Source organism: Rattus rattus, chromosome 1 (assembly GCF_011064425.1).
Source record: "Rattus rattus isolate New Zealand chromosome 1, Rrattus_CSIRO_v1, whole genome shotgun sequence".
Classification (NCBI taxonomy): domain Eukaryota; kingdom Metazoa; phylum Chordata; class Mammalia; order Rodentia; family Muridae; genus Rattus; species Rattus rattus.
Window position 1 is genome coordinate 65,436,274 of NC_046154.1, and position 16,762 is coordinate 65,453,035.

Genomic DNA, 16,762 nt, shown 5'->3' on the forward strand with positions numbered 1-16,762 from the left:
AAACCACCAACCATGGGGACTCAGGGCTCCAGCTGCATATGTAGCAGAGGATGGCATTGTCTGGCATCAATAGCAGGAGAAGCTCTTAGTCCTGGGAAGGCTCGTTTTTTCCAGTGTAGGGGACTGCCGGGAGTGCGGAGGTAGGGGTGGGTGGGAGTGAGGGGGAACATCCTCATAGAAGCAGAGGGAGGAGGGATGGGAGAGAGGGGAACAGAGAAAGAGGATGACATTTGAAACATAAATATATAAACTATCCAATAAAAAAAATTTAAAAAAAACAAGAAGGTTACAATACATCCTCACCTAGTTGGTTCTGTCCAGAATCTACAAGCTAGAACTATTTGACAGGGAGGAAATTCTCAAAGCAAATCTTGTGAAAAACAATGTTGATTTCATTCTTTAAAAAAACAACTCAGTGGAATTAGTTAGAATTAGATGCTTCTAGCTGTGAACTACCACTCTAACCCTCTTCCGGTTCTGCTTTGAATTGCAATAACTGCCTGCAGTCTTACCTCCTTCACTTGGATTGTAGGATCCTTGAGGACAAAGTCTGTGTCACTCATTGATAGAAGACTGCAGCTTGGGGGCCATATAATTTAATATCCAATCTTGGACAATTGTGAAAACAAGAGGAGGGTTTGAGACTCATTCACTCATTCATTTGCTTATTTGTATGATCATGTGTGTGCTGTGTGAGTTTATATGGACTCGATGCATACGGTAGCTCCAGAGAGCTGATGGATCCTGTAGAACTGATGTGAGCCTTTTGAACTTAACCTAGGGCCAATGTAAAGGCAGTAAGTATTCTTAACCGCTAAGCCATCATTTGATAAATATTCCTACCTATTTCACAGTGGTGTGACAATTAAATGAGATAATTTATTAGAAATGCTTTTCTACAGAGTTTACATGCCATGCTGTTCTATAGAGTCTGGTAAATAGTTAGCACGACTATGACCAATTAGCTGCCATGAAGCAGCCAGATAAGAAGATTTGGCTCATGGTTTTAGGGGTCACAGTCCATGGCGGCTTTGAAGGCAAGTTGGTGGTGGCACTGTGTGTTGAAAGTTGGGGATGAGCAGGCTGCTTCCAGCTTCCTCTTTTTGTGCTTTAAATTCAGTCTAGGACTCCGCTTGTGGAGTGTGATGGAGTGGCATTCAAAGTCGGTCTCACCTCCTCAGTTGAGTCTCTCCGGAAGCATCCTCACAGACACACCCAAAGGTATGTGTCAAATCCAGTCAGATTGACAAAGATTTATGAACATCACATACAGCAAGTATCGGGGGCTCAGGGAACTGAATCCTTCGGTGAAATCGAATCTCTCGTTTTCTTTCCAAATGTTTGCTTCTCTTTCAACTTTTACTTCCTCTCCTTCATGAACCCCCTGTGGCTTCACTACCTTTCCCTGGAACTTCTTTTGGAGATGGTGGGTTTTGTCTTTCTGTTTTGCTTTGTCATAGGGGCAGGGAGGGTTTTTCATTCATTTACTCCACGAGCATCTGCAGAGGACTGCTTACATGCTCAAAGCAATAACAAGCCGCTATGCCAAGAACCCTTCCTCACTATAAGCCTTCCTACACCTCTATCTTGCTGCTCTTTCCAAGGTCTCTTCTGAGTAATTCATTTTGAAGTCTCCACTTCCTATGCATGCTAGCCTAGTGTCTATATAATATTGGCTTCCTTGAGTATGATTCCTCATGGCTCTGTTAGCACAATTGCTTTGCTGACTTAATTGGCCATGAACTAACCTATGTAATTTGCACCCACAGATAAGCAGCTGACTCATATAACTAGGTCTTTGTGCCCTAGTATAGATATTCTACAGAATACATACATGCCAGAGAATGCAGAAAGAGTAAAGTTGATGTCAGCCCAGCCCACGAATCAATATGGAAAAGTACTGCCAAATTATAGCTTGTCACTTTCAGCAAGTAAGCTAAGGGAAATTTGAGTAGCTTTAAGTTTCATGGAATTTTACAAATATTTTATTTAATATTTATATAACTTTTTTGCCAAATACATCTCCCATTCCCTCCCATCCACTCCTCTCCTGCTACTTTCCCCTCCCAACCTCGTGTTTTTTTAATTATTTAATACCTAAAGTCCACTTAGTATTGCCTTTAAATACAGATCAGAGAACTTATACAAACTATACACTTAAATGCATTTAAGCTTGCCTGTTATGAAACTCTGGTGATTATAGTTTAATAACGTCTTAGACCATTTGGGTTACTAGCACTGAATGCAATCATCCAAGACCAATCTCTAAAATCCAAAACTGAGAACAATAAATGAAGACTGTAGAGAGGCGTGAAAAGCACTCTATAACTTTATAGTCTCTCTATTTGAGTCCAGATTTCATATAAAGGTGAGGGATGAGGGCACACAGATCTCACTCTGCTTCTTGTGTCATGGCTTCTCAGGCCCCAGTTACATTGTAGTATAAGAGTGTGGATAGACTTCCCCAAGGGAGAGCACACCAATTGATTATCCAATACCAAATGGTTAGCTCCCAGAATTCACAAGTAACATTATACAGACTGAGGAGGTTGTAGTTATATATTTAGGGATATGTGTGTTTATACATACATGCATGAAATAATAATTAATGAAAATAGAAGCCATACATTTTCAAGAGAAAAAGTGTATGGGGGGGCCTAGAGGGCAGAAAGGGAAATGGTGTAATTACATCCTGATCTAAAAATAATAAAAGTAATAAAAAATGAAAGCAAAAAACCGATTGTTGGTTACTTGGACTAAATTAGAAAACCTTATTAGTTTCCATTAAATTCTGGGAAATTATTATGGCTTTTTTCCCAGTTAAATCTAATAAGGCTTTAGGACATGGTGGCTTTGGTAAAAATAGATTCAAGAATGAACACAGGAGTACTGGATGGTGAAAACTTGTCCAAGTTCACACACCTAAGACAAAGCCATTCCTCTCCACACCTGACTTGACTGTCCAGTAGCATGTCTGTCTGGGTCTGCACTCCTGCTGCAAGTGAGGAACACGGGCATTAGACCCTTTAAAGCAGGGAAGAATAGCAAAGGTCTTCATGCACAGCAGGTTCTCTACGTGTGTTTAGTGGATGGTACATTTAACTACGTGTGTTTAGTGGATGGTACATTTAACTCTCAAATTGAAATTTGTTTCTCAGGGAGGACTGTAACTCACTAGCAGAGTCTTCCTCTCCCCTCCAACCTATGTTACATAGACAAGTCTGCACCCAGATGTTAAAATCATGCATTTGGTTAAGCTATGTTTCCCAGTTGTTCATCAACAGTCTATATGTTATTGTGAAGATACATTGTATCTTGATATTGATAGTATTAACATTTAATTCGGCAGCCTTTGAGGAATGCAGATTCATCTTCAAAATGTGGGCAACTAAGGAGCTTAAGAAAAAATATTTGTACCCACTAATAAGAAAAGTCCCTACACATAAAATAGATAAATAAATATTTTAAAAAGGGGGGGGGCTGGAGAGATGGCTCAGCGGTTAAGAGCACTGACTGCTCTTCCCGAGGTCCTGAGTTCAAATCCCAGCAACCACATGGTGGCTCACAACTATCTGTAATGGGATCTGATGCCCTCTTCTGGTGTGTCTGTAGACAGCTATAATGTACTTACACATAAAATAAATAAATAAATATTAAAAGAGAAGTCCCATCTCCAGACTCTTTAGACTTAAGACTGCAGAATCAGCTCTTTCAAAGGCCTCTGAGATGCTGACCTGGGACTGATGAGATGGCCCAATGGGGAAGGACACTTGCTGTGCAAGCATGGCACCCTAAATCAATTTCCAGAATCCATATGAAGGTGGAAGGAGAGAACCAATTCCACAAAGCTGTCCTCTCACCTTCACGTGTTATAGCATGTGTGTTCTCTCTCTTCCCATCTCTCTGTCTCTCTGTCTCTCCTCTCTCTCACTTACACACACACACACACACACACACACACACACACTTAGACTCATGTACATAATTAATAATTCTAATATAATAAATTTCTAACATAAATTAATTAGATACAAAAAATAAATAAAATTCTGGCCTGCTCTGCAAATGTTAAACAACTCACACAACCAAAACAAGATATATGCACATATATTTATATGCAAAAATATCAGTATCAATAAGTATGCATATATACTTCAGGTTCTATTGGTTCTGATATGTATTCTGTGGTTCTCTGTCTATGTCTATGTTTCTCTCTTTCTGTCTCTCTCTCTTTCTCATGTGTGTGTGTATGTGTGTGTGTGTATGTGCATGTGTATATGTGTGTGTGAATGTGTGTATATGTGTGTGTATGTATGCACCCTTTTTTCTATTGGTTCTCTTTTTCTCAAAAACCCTAACATATCCAGCATAACTCTCCCACTGAAAGTCAACCAGTATTGTTCCAGGAAACCATAGGCCCCTGGAAACCAGCAAGTGTTTGGACCAAAGGCCATCAATTAAATACAAATTAGTTTATTCCCTTCTCATCACTAACTTCCTGTCTCCCACTCCCTGACCTAAAGGGAAATGTGTGAGATGTTTGCTTCATCCTGGGCTCCATTGTTCTGCAATCGGATCCAAGCACATCTGCTTCTGTTCTGCGACTGGTAATTCCCGGGAACCCTAGCCACAACCAAGAAAGGAAACCCTTGAGTATGTGTACATCCTATCTTTTAAATATGTTTAAAATAAAATCTTTCCTCTAGAAAGTTATAAATTACCCCAAATGTGAAGATACCTTTTCTATTAAGAGCAAATAATTAAATGTAAATGTCACTTTACACGAAATATTTTACTATGTTCTAATAAATGCATACAAACTTATAAATTAAATGCATGCGTTCCCTTTAATCCTTTTCCAGACGTGTCAATATGTGAATTTTAATTCTTCACTATCAATTCTGATGGGGCCATCTGTCGATGTTTACAGAATTCGCTACAGTATAATGAGACTTCCTAATGGGCTCACGTACATCTAAAAGTAATGAAACACACTTGGCTGAAGATCGTCCCTTCATAACAATATCAGAGATGATAATTTTGAAAGATTAAAATCTATTGTCTAAGAAAGTCTGGCAGTAAAACACAATGACGTTCAGCTGCCTTTACATATAAACAGTCACTAATTATCATGAAACATTTGTTAAAAGATTGAAGCAGTTTATTATATCGTCCTTCAATTTATCATCTCTTCCTTCAATTTATCCTCCAGACAGAAATATAAATCAGAAAACTGTAGACTCTACTTGCTAAAAACCAAGTCCTGCACAGCCTATGGAATTAAAGCAGAGCTCTTTAGAGGGATATGGGAAAATCAGAGATGCCAATGTATGTAAAAGTCAAGGTAATGCCAATGGCTGAAGGGAATGGGGAGTGTTTGGGACCAGAAAGACATAGAGTGCTGTCCATGGATACTGTGCTAGATTACAGAATGAAAGCACTAGACAGTCCAACTTCCCTGGAAATCTAAAAATTCATATGTTCCTACTTAAAAGATACTAAATTTCAAATATTGACCTTTTTTGTGTATATGGGGGTTGCACATGCACATGTATGTGTATATTTGCACGTGTATGAGCACATGTGTATGCAGGTGTGCATTCACCTGTGTACAGATATGTAGAAGCCTGAAGTTGATGTCTCATGTCTTCTTCAGTCATTCTCCATCCCATACACTGAAGCAGGACTCTTAATTGATCCCAGAGCTTACCGATCACCTAGTCTAGCTAGCCAGCTCTGCCCCGGGGATCTGCTGCCTCTGGCTCCAAGAGCCAGGATTACAGGATTACTATATCTGCTCAGCTTTTCCATGGGTTCTGGTATTCTGAACTCCAGTCCTCGAACTTGCATGACAAGGGCTTTATCCACTGAGTCATCTCCCTAGCCCAATATTTTGTTTTAAAAACAAAAATCGCTGGTGAACCAAAGGAAACTTGTCTGTTGAAAAACTCTTCCCAGGCCCCTCCCACAGTACTGCACTCTGACCTCTGGCCACTTGCAGGACTTTATTTCTTACTGCCATTTAATAACTTAATGTCACTTAATGGCATTTCTGAAAACGTAGCACACAACTTCACACTGGGCATCTCTTCAGTGTACATCCTCCTGCCTACCTTCAGCCATGTCTGAAAGCCTTCCCTTGCCCCTTTCTTACCTGTGGGCGTGTAGAAAGTCTCTTTCACCCCTAGCTGTTAACATACCTTGTGCTCTGCTCCTACAATCTCTAGAGCTTTCAAATTCGAGTATAATATTTTGCTCTTAACTGAAGCCTGCTAAAAGCCATTAAACTTCCACAAAGTAGGGAAAGTGCTTTGCCGTTCTCCATATTCTCAAGTCTCCTCTTCATCCTTTTTTTTTTTTTTTTTTCAAGTCAGTGCTTTTCTGATCAGCCCTGGTTGTTCTGGAATTCAGTAATACAGTCCAGGCTTTCCTCAAACTCAAAGATCCCCATGCCTCTGGAATCGAAGGCCTTTGTCATCACCTCCAGCCATGTTCACAATTCTCCATGCAGCTCGTGTGACAGCACCAATGTCCCTACCACCACCACCATCATGGCAGGCACTTATCAGGTTCCAAGTGCTCGCACTAGCTCTGAGGACTCACCCTAGTCTCACAGGTGAAGAAACAAATGTGATGGCATCCCATAGCAAACGGAGGTCACCAGGGGCAACAGCGCAAGGCTAGGCTTCTGGGTCCGATTCCCACATGCAGCAGTGAGTCAAATCAAATCCAAAGCTTGCTTCCTAGTACCCGGTCATTCTTCGACATTGTATCCCTTTTAGTTGGTAATAAAATACAAGCTTAAGCCAGAGTCGTCCCGGGAGTGATTTTATGAAAATAGTGGAGTTGAAGAATAATTCCAGCTAGCCTTTTTGAATCTACAGGCACCTGATTTAGACTTGGAGAAAACAGGTATGAGAGGCCTGACCCTCTGATAACCCCCGCAAGGCAGTTTCTTTTGTTGCAAAGAGCAGTTTAACCAAATATGCCCTCTTGTTTTTTCTAGTGCTCTTTGTCATTGCAGTGAAATCCAAGTTGGGCTTCCCGTGAGAAATCAAGCAGCAAAGACTGGGAGATTTTGTTTTTTGTCACATAGCAAAACGCAAGGGAATGTCTTTTATTCCCATTCAAGCAGGTATTGCTTATCTACATGACTAAGAAATGGTGGATTAAAGAGAAGCTCAGAGCAGGTCTGGTCTCTGCTCCTGCACCGGGATAGAAGTTTCACAGGAATGTTTGAAGTTTCGGGTCAACAGCGGTCACTCTCAAAAACCAGTGTATCTGCATTTTCCTTTGCACTACAAGGGCTTGTACTTCAGATAAGGTTCCTGGCTTTATCTGATTACAAATATCCCACAAAAGTAGTTCAATGTTTAGAAAAGGTGAAGACCAGAGAATACATGAGGTCCTGTGTTGAGACTTGAATAATTTAAGTCAGGGCATCGGGGAAGTCAGTCCATATATTAATCACCAATCCAAGAATATTGTATCTATGTGCCCTGACTTCCTCTGGCTAGCACTGGTGAATTAATTGGTCACAATCTGATAAGGGAGTGTTCTCAAAGTTCATGCAAAAACATTAATGATGTCCATCAATCATGGCCCACTATTTTTAAGGATTCAACTTGACTTTCAACATTTTAGTTCTCACTTGCTTTAAAATGAATTGTGTACTTGTGGTTAAAAATCTACACCACCACCCCCCTTTTTTTTGCACTTCCAACATAAAAGGCTTAATCTTTTGCTTAGTGATGATTTTATTTCTCTAGTTTTTAAACAAAGTTCTATTCTCTAACTAACATGCCTTATTTCTCCCTTAAAATGTTTTTTATATTACTGACTTGTGGTCTGTGCTGCCACCTGCTGGCCACTGGTATATAATGCATCTGAATTTTTGTCATGCTCGGGAAAGAACCAAGGGGAGGGAGCATTATTCTACACTTAACCGAGGTACATTACTACACAACACAGTTATCACTTTAGAACATGCCTTTAGGTCAAGCGCTTTTCACATTATTTTCACCTTTCTTTCTCTTTCACATGGGAAGCCAGTATTACTGGAGTGGTAGTTCTATGTCGAAAGCCAATTAAGGAGGGGAGGAAGGGAAAAAGCACACTTTACTGCCCCCTGCTGCTCAGCTCCTTAGCATCTCGCGCTCTTTATTTTTGACTGACGTGAAGTAATTGCATGTGTTAGGAGTTACAATGCGTTGTGTCAATGCACCAGTACAGGGTGATGGTCATATCATCGTGTTTGGTTGTCTACCCCCTCCAACATGTGTCATTCTCTGTTAAAGACACTCAAAATCCTCTCTACAGGCTATTTTGAGTTAATTGATTCTTTATCCTATTGTGTTGTAGAACCATCTGTAGCCCTCTGCATGTTTTGTTTAAAATAATAATAATGAATAATAATAATAATGAGACAGTGTGTTCATTTTCCATTTGCTCAATTATTTATTCAGTGAATGAATATAAATTATGCTGAGCCTCTGAACCATTCAAGATGACTGAGTTCAAAATGTGATCAATGTGAGAAAAAGAAAAGAAAAAGGAAGAATTTCAAGAGAAGCCTGCATAGAGATAGGTTTCGAAGTGTTCCTGGAGTGACCAAAGCAACATCTGGAGAAAGGGGAAGAAGATAGGAAGAAGAGAGAAAGAATGCAGGAAAAAGGAATAAAGGGAAGGGGAAACCTAGGGAGGGAGGGGCATGGGGAAATGTCAGTCACAGAAAGGACAGCCTGATGCTTCCTTTTAAGTTAAGTGTGTTGTATGCATGAAACTCTTAAGATAAGGGCTACTTGGGAGTGATGAGAGTAATCTGTCTAATATTTTAACTCAGTGATGGTCACTGCTGTCTGATGGTCTAGAATGATCTCTTTGCATGTGGCTAAGGTCTCTGGGGAGGACGGTGGGACACTCAGCATCACCCCTTGCCTCTTTTGTTAGTGTGTTGTTTAGGCACCCAGTGACCACCTAGTTTGTGGTTTGGGGAAAGAGGATACTTCGTTAGCTCTTCAGTTAAAGATACTTCATTCGTTTTCATAACTACAGAGTGGGGGAAATTGTACATACTACGAGCATGTGAAAAGTAATTTAAACTTTACATTTAATTTACAATTTAAGTATATGACAAAACTCAAAAACATATGTCATAATTGCAAAATACTTTAAACACAATGTGGGATGTATATTTTACAAAAAAAAAGAGATTAAATTCAACTAAGATGTATATGTTGAAAAACCATCAGACTTTGATGAAATAAAATGAGTCTGACATACATAAAAGAAAGTTCTTTTTGTGTTCTTGTATTGAAAGTATTAACATCACAGATAGGTGCTACAGGTGATAAACACCTTCAGCAAAGTGGCTGGATACAAAATTAACTCAAAGAATCAGTAGGCCTCCTATATATAAACAATAAATAGGCTAAGAAAGGAATCAGGCAAGCAGCATCCTTCATCATGGGCACAACCAATGTAAAATATCCTGGTAATTTTAACCAAGCAAGTGAAAGGCCTGTGTGACAAGAACTTAATATCTCTGAGAAGAAGATATCAGAAGATGGAAAGATCTCCCATACTCATGGACCAGTAGGATTAACATAGTAAAAATGGCCATCTTACCAAAAGCAGTCTACAGACTCAATGCAATCTCCAGACCTTAAAAAGCAATTCTCAACTTCTTATGATGTAGTGGTTTCAATATGGTTGGCCCAGGGAATGGCACTATTAGGAGGTGTGGCTCTGTTCGAGTGTGTGTGGACTTGCTGGAGAAAGTGTGTCACTGTGGGGTGGACTTTACGCTCTTTCCCCAGCTGCCTGAGGAAGACAGTCTTCTCCTGTTTACCTTCAGAACAAGATGTAGACATCTCAGCTCCTACAGCACCATGCCTGCCTGACACTGCCATTCTTTCTGCCATGATGATAATGGACTGAACCTCAGAATCAATAAGCTAGCCCCAATTAAATGTTGTCCTTTATAAGAGTAGCCTTGATCACGGTGTCTCTTCACAACCATGGAAAACCTAAGACATATGAAAAAAAACATGATAGCTAAAACAATCCTGTAAAATAAAAGAACTTCTGTAGGTATCACTATCCCTGACCTTAAGTTGTTCTACAGAGCAATAGTAATAGAAACACATGATATTGGCATAAAAAGACAGATTAATCAATGGAATAGAATCAAAGACCCAGAAATAAACCCACATACCTACAGACACTTGATTTTTGACCCCCCCCAAAGAATCAACAGAAAACTCCAAAACCATACAATGGGGGAAAAAAGCATCTTCAACAAATGGTGCTGGTCTAACTGGATGTCTGCATGTAGAAGAATGCAAATGTATTCATATTTATCACCCTGCACAAAACTCAAGTCCAAGTGAACCATAGAACTCAACCTAAAATAGGATACACTGAATCGAATAGAAGGTAGGAAAAACCCTTGAACACGTTAGTACAGGAGACAAGTTTCTGAGCAGAACAGCAACAGCTTGTGCACTAAGAGCAACAATTAATAAATGGAACCTCACAAAACTGAAAAGCACCCATAAAGCAAAGGACACTGTCAATGGGACAAAACAGCAGCCTACAGAATGAGAAAATGTCTTCATCAACCCTACATCCAAGCTAGGGCTGATATCCAAAATATATGAAACTCAAGTTACATACCAACAACCCAAATTACGCATTCTTTAAAAATGGGGTACAGAGTTAAACAGAGAAATCTCAACAGAGGATTCTCAAATGGCCAAGGAGCACTTAAAGAAATGATTGGCCTCCTTAGCCATCAGGGAGGTGCAAAACAACTCTGAGGTTCCATTGTACACCCATCATAATGGCTAAGATAAAAATCTCAAAGGGTAGCACATAGCACATGCTGGCAAGGCGGAGCAAGGGAACACACCTCCATTGCTGGTAGGAGCGCTAACTTGCACAACCACTTAGAAAATCATTGTGGTAGAAAGAATGAATAAAGAAAATGTAGTACATTTACACAATGGAATACTACTCAGCTATTTAAAGCAAAGACATTATAAAATTCACAGGCAAATGGATGGATCTAGAAAATATCCTGAGAGAAGTAACCCAAACCCAAAAATACATCCATGGTATGTACTCACTTACAAGTGGGTATTAGCCATAAAGTACAGGATAGGATACCCACGCTACAATCTACATCCCTAAAGAAGCTAAGTAACTGGGGTTGGGGATTTAGCTCAGTGGTAGAGCGCCAAGGCCCTGGGTTCGGTCCCCGGCTCCGAAAAAAAAAAAAAAAAAGAGGCTAAGTAACAAGAAGGGTCCAAGGGAGAATTCTTGCATCTCACTCAGAAGGGAAAACAAAGTAGTCCGCAGAGGTGCAGGGAGGGAGGGGACTGGGTGGGAGAAGGGAAGGGATACAGCAGTGGTGATGAGGTTTAGGAGAGGGCTGAGGAGAGAGGGAATGGAAATAGACGGCAGGGCGACTCTGGGAAGAGGCAGTGATCTGGGATGGGGAGGCCCCCAGGAGTCTATGGGGAAGAACCTAGAACCTAGCTGAGACTTCTAGCTGCTGGAGATATGGAGACTGAAGTGGCCACCTCCTATAGCCAGGCAGGACTTCCACTGGAGGGAGCGAACAGCAACCAATCCACAAAAACTTTGACCCAGAATATGTCCTGCCTACAAGATGTGCAGGGATAAAGATGGAGCAGAGGTTGAGGGAATGACCAGCCAATGACTGGTCCAACTTGAGACCCATCTCATGGGAGCGAGCCAGCCCCTGCCACTATTAATGATGCTCTGCTGTGCTTGCAGACAGGGACGCAGCATGACTGCCTTCTGGGAAGCTTCATTTTGCAGTTGATGGAAACAGATGCAGAGGCTCTGCATTCGGCACAGCTTGGGGAGTCTTGTGGAAGATGGCGGAGGAAAGGAACGAAGGAGCCAGAGGGGTCAAGGACACCGCAAGAGAAGTGTTTCGGTAAATGTTAATGAACACTCTCTACCATCTCGTGCTACAGCTGGCACCGGTGGGCCACTTGGCATCTGCGGGATGTTTTCATCTCAGTCAGCAAAGCGACTCACCCACTAAGCTCCCAATCTCCATCCCACGCTGCCGCCAGCTACCGTCTGAGCCTGGCAGCAGCTGCCCTCCTGCAATCCTATCATCTAGTTCCCAAGGCGGGCGCCATTGCCACACCAGTTCCATACACAGTCTGCCTCTCTTACCATGGACTCGGCTCACATTGCACGTATCCGCCCCCTGTGGTTACAGTCCCAACGCCCAGTAACCCATTAAAATCAGAACTCAATAAGCTTGTAATTTAGCAATCAGATTTATATCTTAAATTCTCAATCAACAAAGCAGCCATATAATTAACTCACAACCAATTGATAATGACATAAACCGCCCACCTAGATAAGACAAATTGTCCTTTAAAAATGCATCCCTTAAGAAATATTTATAACCACCTATGGCCATTTAAGGCCACATGGATCTGGTTGCCCTTCTCTGCCTCCATTGTGGTTCTTCTCGTCCCCCCACACTCACCCCCTTGGCCACCTTACAAAAACTCTGTCCCTGCCTTACTTTTTCACTAATCACAGGCCTTGCCTTATCCTGTGCCTGGCCTCACCTGCATAAAGACAACAGTCTAGAGAAGACCTACAGAATCAACTAACTTGGGCCCATAGAGACTGAACCACCAACCAGAGCGTGCATGGGCTGGATCCAGGTCCCCTACACTTTGTAGCCGATGTGTAGCTTGGTCTTCATGTGGATCCCCTACCACTTGGAGTGAGGGCTGTCTCTGACTAGTTGCCTGCCTTGGGATATCTTTTCCCTTTTCTGGCCTCATGGGAGAGAATGCACGTTGTGCATGTTGTGCATGTTGTTACTCATGGGGGGTGTTCCACTTCTCTGAGGAGAAGGTGAAGGGGTAATAAACAGAGGGATGTGATGGTGGAATTGGAAAGAGAGGAGAGAGGGGACTGCTATTGGGATGTTAAATAAATAAATAAATGGAAAAATAAAAAAAAAATGTAAGACTAAATTCAACCAAGATCAAGTAAAAGATCTATACCGAAAACCATTAGACATTGATGAAATAAATTGAAAATGGCATGTATAAATGAAAATCTTTTTCTGTGCTCTTGCATTGAAAGAATTAAATCATAGGTGTGCCCATATTACTGGAGGCATGCTACTAATTCTCTGACATGCATATCAATATTCCAGAGACATTCTCCATAAAAAAGAAAACATTCTGAAACTTTTTATGGGAACATAAGACCCCAAGTAGCCAAAAACAATGAAATTAATAAAAATGAATAAAACTGGGACATCAGAGTACAAAGTATAATTTGCATGATTGTTATGACTACATGCACACACATACACATTGATCGAAATCAATAGCTACATCAAAAATATTATTGTCTTCCATTTTTCTCAGTGCTTTTGGGGAACTATTTTGTTATATATGCGTATGTGGTATACATGCATGTATGTATGGGTGTTGACATAGTGTGCATATATTTTGGGAAGGTATGTGTGTGAGCCATGCATGCACTTAAGAAAGCCAGAGGTTGGGTGCACATGTCCTGAGAGTAAGATCTATAGTCTCTTTTTGCTAGGACTGCCTGACCAACTTTCCGAAGAATGCTTATGATTCCAATCACAGAGGGTGGGGAACAGCACAGCTAGAACTGTGTTCAGCTCTGCTTCTTTTCCATACATCTATGATCTTTTCTTCTATGTTTTCTAAGTATTCAATCAATACCAAGTGTCTAAAGCTCTTTATCTCACCGAGAGTCTTTTCTTTTTTTAATTCTGGTTTTCTTCTTTACAAGGGTGTATACTATGACAACAAGACCACTCCATGGAATGGTTAAAGGGTGGGTTTTTGCAGATATGAGAGAAAGGGAGAACAGCCAAGAAGTATCTGGAAGAGTCCAGAGAAGGGAGAGAAAGAGGACGACTGGACACCGCTGGCAGACTGAACCTTGCCAGTGCTATCTGAGAGAAGACCAGCAGGTCATGGAGAATAGAGAAAATGTAGTGAAAGAAGCATGGGGGCTGAAGACAGACAGACAGACAGACAGGCAGGCAGGCAGGCAGGCAGGCAGACAGGCAGGCAGGCAGGCAGAGACAGAGACAGACAGAGACAGGCACAGAGAGAAAGATTATAGCAAGGTTATAAAGAAAATGAGTAGCTATGGGGAGGGAAGCCCGTGAGTTGGAGGAAGTTTAGGGTAAGGGAGAAGATGAGAGAGGCTATGATGATAGCATGGACTCGGAAATGTGTCATGGGTACTTGTGATACTGAGGAAGCCTGGAGCCCAGTATGAGCCCTGGTATGCTACTGGGTACAACAGGTAAGCCATATGTCCCTTCTGCTGGAGGTGAAGGAAATGAGTCCTTTTGGTAGATGGGAAGTGGGCCTCACAAGTTTCTGAGGAATGTGGGACAACCACCAGAAATCCTCTTATAGTTCAGATTGAGCATATCATTTCTGGATATTTGGACTGCCTTTTGGAGTTTGTGGAATTGGAGTTTCCTTTGGATCTGACAAAGACAGGTACCTTCTAGCTCTCTGCCTTACCCAGAACTCTACCATTTTGCGGTGCAGAGGGTGGGGGTAGGAGGTAGGGGTGGGTTTTGCTGGTTAGCTGCTTGCACTGTGAAGCCTGGGTTGGCCTGGAACTTACTATGTAGCCAATGCTGGCCTTGATCTCCCAACAGAGGTCCTGCCTCAGCCTCCTGAAGGCTACAATTTCACGTGGAATTTTTCTACTACACTCCGAAATAAGTATTAACAAACTGCACAACAATCTCCGGCCTATCCCAGGTCACCCTTTCCTCCTCCTTGCCTTTATTTAAGTTGCATCTGTCTTCTCTTCACACAGCTCTTTTGAAGTGGATCCTCTTTCACTCTGAACGTACCACAGGACAACAGAAAAGAGCAGCATTCCCTTGGATGCCCTCTGCCTATTCCAGGCCAGTTTGTCTTACAACCTTTAGGACTAATGGAACAGAAAAGCTCAGCCCAGACCATGGTGTACCTCGTGCCCCGATTTAGACCAATCACACTATGTAGAAATACTATGACTGTGAACAGCACACATGCAAATATACTCTCTTCCCTATCTGATTATCTAACTCAGCCGCCCACTTCCTGGATCTTGCAGCAACTTTTCAGAACTGACTACTCATCTAAAGCCTTGATCTCGCTGGCTTCCTTCTGGGACCTCCTGTCCTTCCTTCTTTCACAACAAACCCTAACCATAGTGTCCTTAGATTCGAGTCTCCTGGTCCTAGATGCTCCCTCCACTTTCTCGTATCACTCAATTTCCTCCTGGCTTCATTGTTCTCCTGCAAGCCCTGTGATTGATAGCATGAATGTGTACTTCCCCCAGCAGCCTCACTATCTGTTTCTACTACAGGAGCCTAGTCAGAAAGGACCTTTGCTAGTTTGCTGGCTATATATGTATGGGCCACATGTGGGGCAGGCTCTGAATGGGTGTTCCTTCTGCCTCTGTTCTAAACTTTGCCTCCGTATTCCTGCCAAAGGGTATTCTTGTTCCCCTTTTAAAGAAGGAGTAAATTCACATTTTGATCATCCGTCTTGAGTTTCATGTGTTCTGCATCTAGGGTAATTCAAGCATTTGGGCTAATAGCCATTTATCAATGAGTGCATACCATGTGTGTTTTTCTGTGATTGGGTTACCTCTCAGGATGATATTTTCCAGTTCCATTCCATTTGCCTATGAATTTCATAAAGTCATTGTTTTTGATAGCTGAGTAGTATTCCATTGTGTAGATGTACCACATTTTCTGTATCCATTCCTCTGTTGAAGGGCATCTGGGTTCTTTCCAGCTTCTGGCTATTATAAATAAGGCTGCTATGAACATAGTGGAGCACTTGTCTTTTTTATATGTTGGGGCATCTTTTGGGGATATTCCCAAGAGAGGTATAGCTGGGTCCTCAGGCAGTTCAATGTCCAATTTTCTGAGGAACCTCCAGACTGATTTCCAGAATGGTTGTACCAGTCTGCAATCCCACCAACAATGGAGGAGTGTTCCTCTTTCTCCACATCCTCGCCAGCATTTGCTGTCACCTGAGTTTTTGATCTTAGCCATTCTCACTGGTGTGAGGTAAAATCTCAGGGTTGTTTTGATTTGCATTCCCCTTATGACTAAAGATGTTGAACATTTCTTTAGGTGTTTCTCAGCCATTCAGCATTCCTCAGCTATGAATTCTTTGTTTAGCTCTGAACTCCATTTTTTAATAGGGTTATTTGTCTCCCTGTAGTCTAACTTCTTAAGTTCTTTGTATATTTTGGAAATAAGCCCTCTATCAGTTGTAGGATTGGTAAAGATCTTTTCCCAATCTGTTGGTTGCCGTTTTGTCCTAACAACAGTGTCTTTTGCCTTACAGAAGCTTTGCAATTTTATAAGATCCCATTTGTCGATTCTTGATCTTAGAGCATAAGCCATTGGTGTTTTGTTCAGGAAATTTTCTCCAGTGCTCATGTGTTCAAGATGCTTCCCCACTTTTTCTTCTATTAGTTTGAGTGTATCTGGTTTGATGTGGAGGTCCTTGATCCACTTGGACTCAAGCTTTGTACAGGGTGCTAAGCATGGATCAATCTGCATTCTTCTACATGCTGACCTCCAGTTGAATCAGCACCATTTGCTGAAAATGCTATCTTTTTTCCATTGAATGGTTTTGGCTCCTTTGTCAAAAATCAAGTGCCCATAGGTGTGTGGGTT